This window comes from Sinohyriopsis cumingii, chromosome 2 (assembly GCF_028554795.1).
Source record: "Sinohyriopsis cumingii isolate HCF-2022 chromosome 2, ASM2855479v2, whole genome shotgun sequence".
Classification (NCBI taxonomy): domain Eukaryota; kingdom Metazoa; phylum Mollusca; class Bivalvia; order Unionida; family Unionidae; genus Sinohyriopsis; species Sinohyriopsis cumingii.
In genome coordinates, this window is record NC_142962.1 from 139180069 (window position 1) to 139194945 (window position 14877).

Here is a 14877-nt window from a genome sequence, read left to right on the forward strand (position 1 = left end):
ACGTAAATAGTCTAACAAAAAAATTGCAAAAACTTGCAAAAAAAATTCAGCCATCCGCCGTCGCACTTTCGTTTCTGTAGAAAACGCCAAAATCGTTCGAGATATCTGTGTGAAACTTTATACTATTTTAGACTGATCATATCACGCGTCTTCGCTGTTAGGAATAGTTCGCAGTTCAATATTTGTTTACATTTTTGTTTATCATTATGTATCAGTCTAGTAATCTGGATGGGCTGTTTGCAACTGAGAATCGTCATTTGAATATGTACTGATATATTTTACAAAGACATACTTATATTTTTGTATACCTGCCTTCATTATATGATATCAAAGTATAGAGAAAAGAAGTTCTTGATGACTGTTACAAACTGTATTTGAAAGAACGGTATGCAATAATTTCCAGTGACATGAATGCTAGCGCAATAAATTTCTCAGGTGTAACGTTTCCATGTGTAATGGATTTCAAGACATTTTAGGACAGAATGATGTGGGTTGCAATCTTTCATCTTTCAACTGTATTCAAGGTATCAATTTTTCACCAAACTGGGCTCGATCGAAATATTCATGTACACCTCTGCTCCCAATGCTCCAATGTGTATTGACTAAAGATGTTATCATGTTGAATGTGGTAATATGACAATGGGGATTTTATACCATCTGCTCAATTTCAGTTTTTCCAGTCTGAAACCCTTGCTAGATTCCCCATAAATTGTATCACTAGAAATGTATGGCACGTGCGCATCTGTGATTGTGGAGCATATGCGACCATGTGAAAGATTTTCTTCTCCAGCCCACATCATTATTTGGGAGCTCCAGTGCTGTGAGCTCGCAGATAGGTCGTTAAACGCTGAAAGCACATCAGCGATTAGAGAATTGTAGTGGATTATTAATAATGCCATTAAACACAATTTGACACACATAGTATCGTGAACGAATTCACAACTGTTGCCAATGACGAAAATAAATTACCAGCCCTATGGTGTTTTTGTAACGTCAAAGAAAATATTAAATCGCTAGTTAGATTAAATGGGTCATATCGGTTCATCAGTGAGTCTCCCCCCCCCCCAATGCTATACAATTTTTCAGATACGTAAATCGGAGTAACTTGATAAATTAATCTGGTTAGGAATTCCTTTGGAGCGAGCACGGTGAAAACTTTGAAAGAATGTAATAAATACCATAAAATTCATTGCAGGAAATTATATTAAAAAAATGCAAATCACTGATGTTAATCGAGTCACCAGGTCGAAGGCAGAGAAAGATCTAGAGAAGACGTCAAAGATATTAATACGGCCTTCGACGACAAGGAAGACAAGAAAGATCACCATAATATCAGACTTGCTTTCGTCATTAATATCCAGATAGCATCCAAACTGATCGACCTTGAGAAGCAATATGTAAAATGGTACGTCGAAGCAGAATCAAAACAGCTGATCGTATGATAAGTTTTTTTAAAGATATATTTGTGCATGAACTAATGCAGTCCATAGAGCATATGCATGGAAATGAAGCAATGTAATTGATAGAGTATATGCATGAAAGAATACAATCCATGGAGTATATGCATGGAAATGAAACAATGTAATCCATAGAGTATATGCATGAAAGAATGCAATTTACAGAGTATATGCAAGAAAGAACGCAATCCATAGAGCATATGCATGAAAGAATGCAATTCACATAGTATATGTATGAAAGAATGCAATTCACAGAGTATATACATGAAAGAATGCAATTCATAGAGTATATGCATGAAAGAATGCAATCCACAGAGCATATGCATGAAAGATTGCAATCCACAGGGTATATGCGTGAAAGAATGCAATCCACAGAGTATATGCATGAAAAATTGCAATCCACAGAGTATATGCATGAAAGAATGCAATCCACATAGTATATGCATGAAGAAATGCAATTCACAGAGTATATGCATGAAAGATTGCAATTCACAGAGTATATGCATGAAAGAATGCAATTCACAGAGTATATGCATGAAAGAATGCAATCCACAGAGTATATGCATGAAAGAATGCAATCCAGAGAGCAAATGCATGAAAGACTGCAATACATAGAGTATATGCATGAAAGAATGCAATTCACAGAGTATATGCATGAAAGAATGCAATTCACAGAGTATATGCACGAAAGAATGCAGTTCACAGAGTATATGCATGAAAGAATGCAATCCCTAGAGCAAATGCATGAAAGAATGCAATCCACAGAGTATATGCACGAAAGAATGCAATCCATAGAGTATATGCATGAAAGAATGCAATCCACAGAGTATATGCATGAAAGAATGCAATTCACAGAGTATATGCATGAAAGAATGCAATTCACAGAGCATATGCATAGCATGAAAGAATGCAATTCACAGAGTATATGCATGAAAAAATGCAATCCACAGAGCATATGCATGAAAGAATGCAATCCATGGAGTATATGCACGAAAGAATGCAATCCATGGAGTATATGCATGAAAGAATGCAATTCACAGAGTATATGCATGAAAGAATGCAATTCATAGAGTGTATGCATGAAAGAACGCAATCCACAGAGTATATGCATGAAAGAATGCCATTCATAGAGTATATGCATGAATGAATGCCATTCATAGAGTATATGCATGAAAGAATGCAATCCACAGAGTATATGCATGAAAGAATGCCATTCAATGAGTATATGCATGAAAGAATGCAATTCACAGAGTATATGCATGAAAGAATGCAATCCACAGAATATATGCATGGAAAAAAAATGCAATCCACAGAGTATATGCATGAAAGAATGCCATTCATAGAGTATATGCATGAAAGAATGCAATTCACAGAGTATATGCATGAAAGAATGCAATTCATAGAGTATATGCATGAAAGAACGCAATCCACAGAGTATATGTATAAAAGAATGCAATTCACATAGTATATGCATGAAAGAATGCAATCCACAGAGTATATGCATGAAAGAATGCAATCCATAGAGTATATGCATGAAAAAATGCAATCCACAGAGTATATGCATGAAAGAATGCCATTCATAGAGTATATGCATGAAAGAATGTAATCCATAGAGCAAATGCATAAGCTTCACAATACATTTTATATTATTTGGTTACAACAAAGAAGAGAATGGTGTACGAGTTGGTGTAAAATTTTCTGGAAGATTAGGAGTAATTTAAGGATTAATTTATACCGATGTCAGCTAGGAAAAACCTTCATCTATGTTATCCCGATGACAGCTTGGAGGAACCTTGATCTATGTTATCCAGATGACATCTTGGAGGAACCTTGATCTATGTTATCCAGATGACATCTTGGAAGAACCTTGATCTATGTTATCCCGATGACAGCTTGGAGGAACCTTGATCTATGTTATCCCGATAACAGCTTGGAGGAACCTTAACTATGTTATCCCGATAACAGCTTGGAAGAACCTTGATCTATGTTTTCCCGATTACAGTTTAGAGGAACTTTCATCTATGCTGAGACCTGGCCTGTTTGGTTGGATTGTGACGATAAGCCTGTTTATTTAGTAGAGCCAGGTGTAATATTACGAACTTCCATCGTAGATACAAAATTTATCGTACGTAACGTGACCATAATATCGCGTGCCAAACTCAGAATTATGAAGTGTTTACTCATATGCCATAGTATATAAAGCGGAAAATAACACACACAAAATAACGACCCTTGCACGATTTATTTAAAGAGAGAAATTACTTATTAATTTTCTGAGGAGTTCCTAAGACTTTGGCCCTCGGCAGAAACTTGGAATGCTTAATATCGCGAGGGAGATTACTTTAAAACCTTGAATTTCTTCTGGGAAATACCTCCTCCTTTAGCTTTTTCAATCAGGATTACTTCTCTAACCGCCAAAATTTGTATCACTCGCATTGAAATCAGAATGATTCTCTCTATACCGCCTTAATTAATAAATATTCTGTAATATATCATTTAATGACACCTGTTTCAAATGACCCAAGCCTCTCCAAATTTTCCCTTTTTTTTGTCTCAACACTTGACATTTACTGCTATTGACCATGCATTAACATTGCACTGTCTGTCTCTAACCGAGCGAGTCCTAATTAAAATTCAAGTCATGACCCAAACAGAGCAGATTCCATCCCTCGCAGTCAGCAATTTATGGCGAGTCTAACACATATGTCAGACTTAATGGTTAAGTTCACGCTGATCAAGACAGAATAACTTGTGAAGTTATTCTAAAATTTTTGAAATCATTGCCATGCGCTGCCTTCCTTGATAACAAAATGGCGTTTAATACAGTTTGGCATGATGCAATCTTCTTTAGAATGTTTAATATTGGAATCTGGAGGATAAAGAATGCCTGCAAAAGCTAACAAATTGCGGTTTTAAATAACAAATATCATCCCAAATGGATTAAAATCAGACAAATGCGTCCGATAGGCTGGCGTCCTCTTTTCCTTTCTTTATCTGATATCCGCAGATGAGTTGCACCTTAGCTGGTCGGAAGCAACCTAGGTTGTAAAACAGGTAGCTTAGACTACTCCTATCCTATCATTTCGTGTCTTGCGAACTCACCTGATAATCCATTCTGACTAAAACCAGGTCCTATGGGGAAATCTGATGGGCACCAAGAAGTTCTGTTGACCTTGTGGTTCACCAATCAAATCACAACTTTCAAATTTCTGAACGTGACGCACGTCGTTCGGAACAAATAATTACGAACGATAACTCACCCTAATACGAATCTGCAGTGCTTTATTTGCTAGGATACTAAAAATAAGTGGACTGAGAATTCGAAAGGTCACAATTACATGAACTTTTATCGGTGTCTCTCAGATCAACACGTAGGACTGTGGAGTTCTGGTTTTAATCTCGACAAAAATACTCAAAAGGCATGTATTGTTGTATTGGAAAGATTAGAGATGCAAACCACACGTCGTCCCTAATACTGCGTGATGCAATCATTCAGGAAACAGACTGGGCTTCTCACATGGGTCTATTAAAAGATAGGTCACTTCGTTCTATTAATCGAATCTTCAACGCTGGTAGAAAAGCACAGCAAATGTTTTTTGGCCTTTCTAATCTTAGAGGTGGCACTCCAAATTTAAATCCAATAAAATATACCAGTCTATATATGAGAATCGCGAACCCGACACTGTTGTGAATTTTAAAAGCGAGTAGTAACTCCTGCAACTTGATGTTACCATACTCACTGCCAGTTTAGATAAGTCAACAGAATCTCATGCTACACAAACCGTATGTATTCGCTTATAAAAGGAGTCTCAATGCAAACTGCACAGACCCAGATCTGTCGCCGCAAATGCACATGCATATATGGTCTGTGCATTTTTATGTGGAATGATCAGTGGAACAAACAACATAGACCCTGATCTGCCAAAAATTCTTAATGATAACAAAATGAATGAATAGAGGCAACCGTATATACTCATTTAAAATCGAGTCAAACTGCAAACAATAATGCAGATCAGGGTCTGTGCTTTTTTTAAAGCAAATAGTTAACCAATATATTAGATGCATTGAACTGAGATGGTGAATTTCGGTATATTATCTTTAAAACTCTAATTAAATGCATTTGCAAATGTAACACGACTAGATTGAATACAATGGTATACTGAATTAACCTACAGCACTATACAAGGATGATGTTCGGTACTAGCCTTTTTTACGCATCTTCGCTAGCCAAGGTTACGATAACCCTATCTACACCTTGGCGGATCGAATAGCTATATCGGTGCTTTGTCCTAGCGACATCTATTGGATTTCATGTGTTGCTTCCCTTAGTATGTAATGCTAACTTACCAACAGCGTGGTGCATTGTGCAGTGGCAATTGACCTAAATAGGACACTTTGTAAGTTTAAAGTTGAAAGAATGAATATTGTTATGTATATTTGATTTAATTTATATCTGATTTAATTGTTTGTAAGTTTAGAAATCTTTTTATTTTTTAATTTCATTATGTCAAAATAATGTAGTTCTGTTTACTAGGAACTCGATACTTTTTCCAGAAAATATTTTAACCTTGACAGTTCATTTTTGTAAAAACATAAAGCTGACCTAGTTCCCGACCTTAATTCAAAATTAGTAACAGTCAAGTGAGCAAGTCTTTTTTTAATTTATTTTTATTATGGTAATAAACAAGGTTGAGATCGAGGCTGTGTTGGATACGTGACCCTCGACTTGTAAATAGATTTTAGTGAAGTAAACAACTTTTTTAAAATTTTATTCTCGGAGTAAAATTATTGGTTCTTATCAAGGTCATACGGGGGTATGTGATCTTTTTATATGTAAACATGATCACGTGAACCTCTATTTCGCAACTCAGGCATTTCCGAAATTGCGCATTACTTAGTTTTAATAGTGATGCTCAGAGAGAGAGAGAGAGAGAGAGAGAGAGAGAGAGAGATCAGTCTGGCTTCTAAACACTGGGACGCAAAGGTATTTCTTTTGTTTTGTCATTTTGGGAATAACATTTTAATGTTTATTCGAATTATTTGGATTCGAAGAGATTAATTCGTTTCTTTGGAAATATTTTGAGTGCTCATGCATAATTCTTGAACAAAGAAATTTCATTAATTCAAACACTGGATTATTTCTTGTGTTTCTACAATGAACTGTAGACTTCAACACAGTACAGGATACACCATACGTCATCGCCTTCCATTTTGGATTCGTCGTCGGGACTCCAACTTGAATTTATTAGAACATTTCATTATTAAAATATTATTCTTGGATTTTTTGGGATTTGATAATTAAAACCGTAAGTTCTTATCTTTTTTTCTTCATTTTTACAGTATTTTTCCACGAAAATAAATAATTTGTCAAATTTTTCTAAGCTTGTTGTTTTCACTCATTCTTGTGTTACTGTTTATTCGAGCCTAAACAAGTAACATAAGACTACGTTCCAGAGGGAAGTCATTACATGTCTATTTGAGTGAAAGGTATTTGTGCAAACAAGGACGGGCACTGGAAAAGTGCTTATTTATCAGTCCATTTAAGCTGAGTGCTCCCCTTGACCCGATTTCGTAGGAACAGTGTTCAGATTTGAACAACATAATTTTGATTGGATGTGGTAGCTAGCCGCCGCATCCAATGAAATTCACAGACCCGAAGTTCAGAAATATCTGCTCGATATGCCAAGGTGTAGATAGGTTAACGGAACCTTGGCTAGCGAAGATGGGTTTTTAAGCGCCCGTCTACAGTCAGAAGTATGATGTCACGGTGATTTCCGTTAATTTTTCCTTGTCTGGCCATAGCTGTAACGTTGCTTTTTTTTAAATCGCTAAAAGCATTTGCTATGCTGAGTTGATACTGTACGAAATTATATAGCAAGACACTGGTAAAGTTCTGCATAGCTGTTTTTAAACAACCTCTTAAAGACCGGGGTAGTATGTTATGGCATGGTCTGTCAGTCGGTTAACATTTCCTTGTCCAGTAAAAAATAACTTCGCAACAGCTCGATTTTCATTAAACTTTGCCCAAGTATACATTACGACATCACTGAACCAAGCTCAAAATCGCAGCATTGGAAAATTTAATTCATTTTAATTGATCTTTGACCAGGTATATAGCACGACTAGACAGTGTGTCGTATACCATAACCACGCCCGCAGGGCCGACAAGAGGGGGGCAAACGGGGATATATCCCCGGGACCGGAGCCGGGGCCCGGGCCCGCAAGGGGGCTAGGGCCGAACCCCTAATCCCTTAATCGGTCTCTACGTCCCTGCACACTCGCACATGAGGGAGGGGGGCACTTGTAGATTTCACCTGCAGATATGTTTTGGCTTTCATCCGTAAATCTTAGTAGTTAACCACAAAATGTTTGCCCTCCTCCTCGCCATTATTCTGCCGGCCCCCTGTCACACCCTTTGCCTCATGGTCAGTCATCACAAAGAAAAATGTAATTACGTGACTTTTATCTTTTATGGGACTGTAGCTTTTGAACCACTGTAGCTATGCAAATTAAATTATACCCAAATATGTATGGTGATTAGACCTTGTTGCGCACCATAGCCACGCCCCCTGCAGCGGGGTCAATGTTGCAGCACGGGAAAAGGTAAATCTGTGACTTGTATCCTTGTCAGGTATATAACTTTTGAATCAATAAATATATTTTGATGAAGTTTATCAAATTACATCTAATGTATAGTCGTTATGTCGCATTCTGTAGCCACGAAGTCTGAAGCAAGAGGAACTGAAACCCTGAATTGTATCCTTTTCCGGGTACAACTTTTGAATCATTGACATGGTCACAGCAAGGGCTAATGTAAATTCGTTGACTTATATCCTGCGATAGTCATAACTTTTGAACTAGTGAAGATTTTCAAATGATGCTTTAGCCAATTTTATGTCAGGTATAGAAAGTATGTCCCATACTGTAACCCCGCCCCCGGGCTAAAGGTGAAGTGAAAGGCAAGATAAACTAACTCTGGCTTGTATTGTTGTTTGGAGTATAACTTTTGAACTACTATATGTATTTTAGTTGTTGTTGTTGTTGTTGTAGGGTTTAACGCCATTTTTCAGCACAAGATAGGCTATACATGGCGGCCAGTATTAATGGTGGAGGAAGAACCCGGAAAACCCCGGAAAGAACCACCGACCCACGAGAAGCTACTGGCAAGCTTTCTCACATAACCACATTAGCCGAATCCGAGACTCGAACCGACGCAGACAGAGGTGAGATGGCAATGATCCGTAACGGTGAGCGCTTTAGACCACTCGGCCACTCGGGGCCCCTGTATTTTAGTAGGCTTTAACAAGTTAGAAATCATGACGACACTTTTCAATCCTTAGTATAGTCACTTCCAATGTCTCAAGGTCAATGTCACAAGGAAAAATATAAACAGTATCCTTTATCCACATAATCAGTTTCACCTTTTTTAACGATATCTCATTTTTGTTTTGTGATGTCACTCAAAACCCTGCTCAGATATTGTCTACATTATAATCTCTTTATCGCACTTTTATGTGTATCATTTTGTTATGTACCTGTGATGTTTTATGATATTCTTCCTTGTTTTTCATGCGACAGTTCACATATCAGTTATGGTTTAATTATTTCATGCTCTGATGCACTGTCTTTTAAACACTATCACTTTCTAGAGACTAATTACCTTTCTTGCTTCTTGATACTGTTCCTTATGCATTGTGCTTCCTGCGTCTTCGGGGGGAGAGGTGTATATTTGGTGCATCAATTATTTGAATGACATACGATTTTCAGCTGGTCCCAGCTGTTAACGATTCGTCATAATCTTTCCATTTCACACGCATGTAAGTTTTTATTTAGTGAGGTTAATCCTCAATATTTTTTTTTTAACTTCGTATTGAAGATCTTCTTTATTGTATTAATACAAAGTTTATTTGCAAAACATGCCCCATGTATCCTCTCTCTTAAAGTCTCTCAGCCTGGAATCGATTTGGATCATCTAAAACTACTTGCCTGAGAAAGTTAGGATGGTAGCCATTTTTAAATTTAGTTTGTATTTTAATAGTTTGATTGTTTCGCTTTTTTTTAATTTAGGTTTTTCCAGATATATCAGTTGTCAAGGAAATGAATATGATCCATACGTTTAACCTGTTTTCTTCCGTGTTTTCTTCAAACGGAACAACGCGTGATGAGTACTGTTATGTCCTTCGATTAAATTTAGTAAAAGTCAACCCATTTTCTCCTTTCATTTTGAATGAAATATCTCTACCTTACATTTTTTCGTTTCTTTTTAACCTTTCCTCAACGGATACTTTTTTTCTGAGTAAAACATGAAGTATTTATTGTTTTCTTATTTCAACAATTACCGAACTTCTCTGTTGTGAAACTAGTTTCCTTCACCATAATGTCCATCGTGTATGTCATGCACATTTCAGATTTAACTTTTCCATCATAAGAGTATTTTGAATATATATATATATATATATATATATATATATATATATATATATATATATATATATATATATATATATATATATATAGTATCCATTGCTATATTTTTCTTATTTTTGCATGTCAACAAAATATACTAACCACTGTCATCTGTGTGTATAACACGGGACCTTTTGTAGTGAAATGTTATTTGCGCTTCTATTTAATATGTACGTAGGTGCTTTAGTTAACCATTTTTCAATTGTGCGTGTGTTTAGTTTTAGTTTTGTTGTCCTTTTTTATTCGTAATAGGATGATATTTGTGTAAGCAACTGGACTTTTAGGATTGTAGTGAACATCTTCGAATCTGTTTTTTCTTTTTTTCTTTTTCATCCTGCTAAACGATACAAAACAATTAAGAGAAAAGTTTGTTTGATAAATTATATTTGGGTGTTATCAACATGCCATCGTGACCACCATCCAAAATAAGTGCTTTTTTCAGCAGTGTGAGTGATTTCAGGTTTTGTGTCAATTTTTTTTTAAATCATATGGTTGACATCGTTGACTCGGCAAAGAAGAATTCTGCCGTAGCAGCTTTGTTTACTGAGTCACCTTGAATCGTTTTACAACCGACTTTATTCTATATATTATGTCTCTGATTTTGTGGGATCATTGCAAATTGACTTCGTAAAACCTACGAGGTCATCAAGTTATATTGTGCTTTCAGCGGAAACAAAATTTGTTTTACTTACTCACATCGAATACTTTTTGTTTTGTCATTTATTCTTTATTCATACTGCACTTACTATTAACGACGTTGTTACTTACTTCAGTGTTTGTAATCATTGAAAGTAATCTGTAAATAAGCGTCTTTTCTGAGACATTCGAGTTTATCTTTGTTATGCTTCATGTCAACACATTTAGGCTTTTTATTTCCTCAGTGTTAGTCTCAAACATAACTAGGTTTCACCACACTTGTATCGGTCCTAATTTATATACAAATAGTTATTATTTTTAAATACCTACATTGAAACTGTTGAATTCAATACAGCATAGCTTTGTGGTATTATTTATGATATGTGCAAATTTTAAATTGATTATTATTATTATTCATATGGCTTCATCATCAGGCGAATCTAGTAAAGTTTAATAATTGACTTACGCTCGAGTCTGACTCGTTCGGTGATTTTGAGAATTGTTCAGTAATGATTGAAACTAAACTGGAATGTTTCAAAATTTCTTTTTTTTTTTTGATCCTAGTATCATAGACTTTATGATTGTCACTTATCCCAATACGAGATGGGGATACACAAAAATATCAGTGGTCTAGTTATTTTTAATGATTTTTTAAAGCACTTCCCGGTCGTGTACTGATCTGGTAATAACAAAATGTTTAATTTTGAACTTAACGTTTCTGTAACTGTAACGTAACTGTATACGGGATGTAATGAAAATTTTCTTTGACGGTTATTTCATTCCACGTATTTTCCTTGCAGATTTAGACAGTAGTTTAATAATGAATCAGACGTATTTTGTATCGAGGGAGGGGTACCACAATAAAATATATTTTCATTGTGGACAAGGACATAATGAAAAAAAAATTGCAATTGGCACATTTTGAATTTTATACAGCACAAATTAAATAAGGATATTATTTTTATATTTTTGTGAACTGAAAAAATGTACTGCTTCAAAAAGGGCTGCGCGTTTCCAAATGTAGTAAATGAATTTAAGAGTGTCGTTAGATCATTATATCGCTATAAGCTGTGATAAAAAGCAGATGTCCTGCCTTTTGATGAAATTTATCGCGGATTAAGTGCCAGCTAATTACTAAATTTGTGACGAATGACGCGATAAATCACTAGACGTAAATTCATTTTAATCAGAACAAATTAATAACTAAGATCTATCATGAAACGAAATGTAAAAGTTCAGATTTTTATTGAATTTCTTTCACGTGTCTTTCATGTCTACAACTCGTGATATAATAAGTGTATCGCTATATTTGCACCCACAGGAACTAAAGAATCAAAGCAATTTGATTACGTAAATATTTCTCTCGCAGAACACTCCTACAGTATGATGAAGACAACTCTATAATTATTATTTAAAAAAACGCACAACTCTTCTGATAATAACGTGATTATAAGGACTTGTCAGCAAAATTATGTTTGGAGGATGACCATATTGTATACTAATTTTCACTCAAATCTATTCAGCTGACAAAATTCTGTCATACATTGCATCAAGCTTTCAGTCAAAGAGTGCAATAACTCTTGCCAAAATCACGGATAACTCGTGCCAAAATCACGGGAACACAAAGATTTGTCAATATGTGCAGCTTTAAAGATGACCATAGTATGTACCATATTTGACAGCGAAACCACACACACTAGCTACGATGTCGTAGCCTCAACTTGATTTGTTGTGGTTGAGGCTATGAACTGATCCCATATCATGTAATGGAGCAAAAAAAAAAAAATCATCACTGAAGTCAGAAAAACAAACAGTGTAGAGAAATCTACTACATAAGTAGAATTATGCTGTGAAAGAAGTTTGGCTTATTTTGAATTTATTAAGCCCTAACACGATAAAATAAATTGACATGGTTACACTAACCTCACCATGTCCGCCATGACAGATAACGCGAGACTCTCGCCGTGACCCCAATTCTATGTAATGCTTGCCAGATCATATTTGGATATTCTACGCTATGTTATTATCAATCAAGTGGTGAATAATGGCTTCTTGGTGGCATTTCAAAGTTGCCGATAAACCGTATTTACTTTTAATGCGCAGAATTTCTGACTCAAACCACGCCATATTTTTACTACGATTTGTTTACGTTTCCAAATAAGGCCTCAGTGTCCTTATATGGCACACAAACAAACGAGGCTGAGAACGGAAGTAATCATTATTTGAACTAATATGGCGGACGATCTAAACGAAAATATCGGATAAAAAAGGTAAACGAGATTTTACATCTATTTCTACAATGATTTTCGATACTTCCGGTATTAAATAAGAAGACTACTCAATTTATTGGATTATATGCAAGGAATGTGTTCAAATTGTTGATATTAGGCTAAAAGAGCGCCGGGTGTGAATCACACCCGGCTTGCTCCATTGACACGTATATGCTCATGTTAGTACCCTGTCCACGAGGTAGGAGTAAGGGTACTAATATTAGTAGTACATACACACACACACACACACACACACACACACACACACACACAACAGGAACTGCGGACTAGCTGCGCTAATGAGATTGTGTTATTGCCTGAGGTACAAGATACGAAATGGAATAACTTTAGCAAAAAAATTCATAGCTACAAGACACAAAATGCAATAATTATATCAACAGTTTGTCAATCTGTGCATCTTAGATGATAATGTTAACAAAGTTTAACGCGAAACCAAAACTGTTGTACTAGTTGCCATAACAAGACTGGGTCAAACTTACCATCTTGTTACCAAACAAAAAGGGCAATAATTCTAACGTATTTTGGCATATTTCAGACGATGACCATACTATTCACCAAATTTCACGGCAATCAATCAAAATCTGCGGAACAAGTGCTAGGCGGTAGGACAGGCGGATGGACGGACAATAAACACCCAAAGCACAATGTGTTAAAAGTAATTATCGTCATTTCATATATTATACACCGAAAAGGAAAAGGCTTGGTTATTAATCATTCATATTTTAATGAATCTTTGCCTTAGATGAATACTCGCATTGGACAATCGAAAATTGGTACTTATTAGAAAGCAAAACAAGATACTAGGTGTATGTCGATGTTAGCCAACGTTTGCATGCTGGTTACAAGAGTACAGTCATTTACCGTAATATCACACACATGCGTTTCATATTTCTTTCATTTTGATGAAATGTCGTTAGCCAGATTTAACAACATTAATTTATCCTGCATAACGTTACCAATCTCACCAGATATGAAACTATTTTAAATAGATTGTTTAAGACCACGTATATAATTTTATGAACTGCATTTTGTGCCTTATCCATTGAGTATATCGCAATGCTCCAGTTCCATGCGTTAACATTCGAGTTACATGTTTATCAGACATGTCTAATAAATAATTAACCTCAAGATCTGCATATATATAAAGGTATATACTTATAAAACATCATTGTGAGCTTAGCCTGAGAGTCTCTTTGAACTCCAGTAAATGAGTCAATCGATGTAAAATATTTATAATCATGAATGTTTGTTTAGCTCCTTAAAATCAAATAACAACTTACAATTTCGACATATTTTACCACCTTTCCTAAATATCACGGCATGTTTCTTGTAGAGACTTACTAATAGTTTCAATCTCTTACAAGTCAACTTTCAGTACCAAACCCTATTTTCAAAATATTCGCAGTTACATACATCAATAAAAACAAAATTATCATAGCTGCATTCTAATTAAGTTTTACATAATGAAGAAAAAGTTCATCTTCTATATCACTGTAGTATATTGCAAATAAAAAAGGTGAAAGACATGCACCTTGACGTACACTTAATAAGCATGAAAACTCCGCACTAAGTGCATTTTGATGCTTCATCCTAGTTCACTCACTCACATACATACATACATACATACATACATACGCACACGTTCCTTTTTACTGTTTTATCTCGCCAACTGCATGACTACTTTTATACGTGTCTTGCACGTGACTATAACTGGTTCGTAGAATATGAAATCGGACTACCGCAGGAGGAACTTTCAAGCATTTGTTATTATACAAGTTGATGTGGCAAGAATCTGTAAAGGTAAGTCGACTAATTATTGGCTGATAAACGCCACTATACTCATCAGTGCCAATGATTTTTCATTTTTGATGGGAGAAGATGGATCCAAACTGCAGTGGTTTGGATTATTTACAATTTTTTCTTGCTTCATTTGTCTCTGTTTATTATATAGATTACTTCTGTTTCGCACATATATCGTTTATTTGAGGTTTATAAGGCTGGAACTTCCTTTTGAGGCTGGTGGAGAC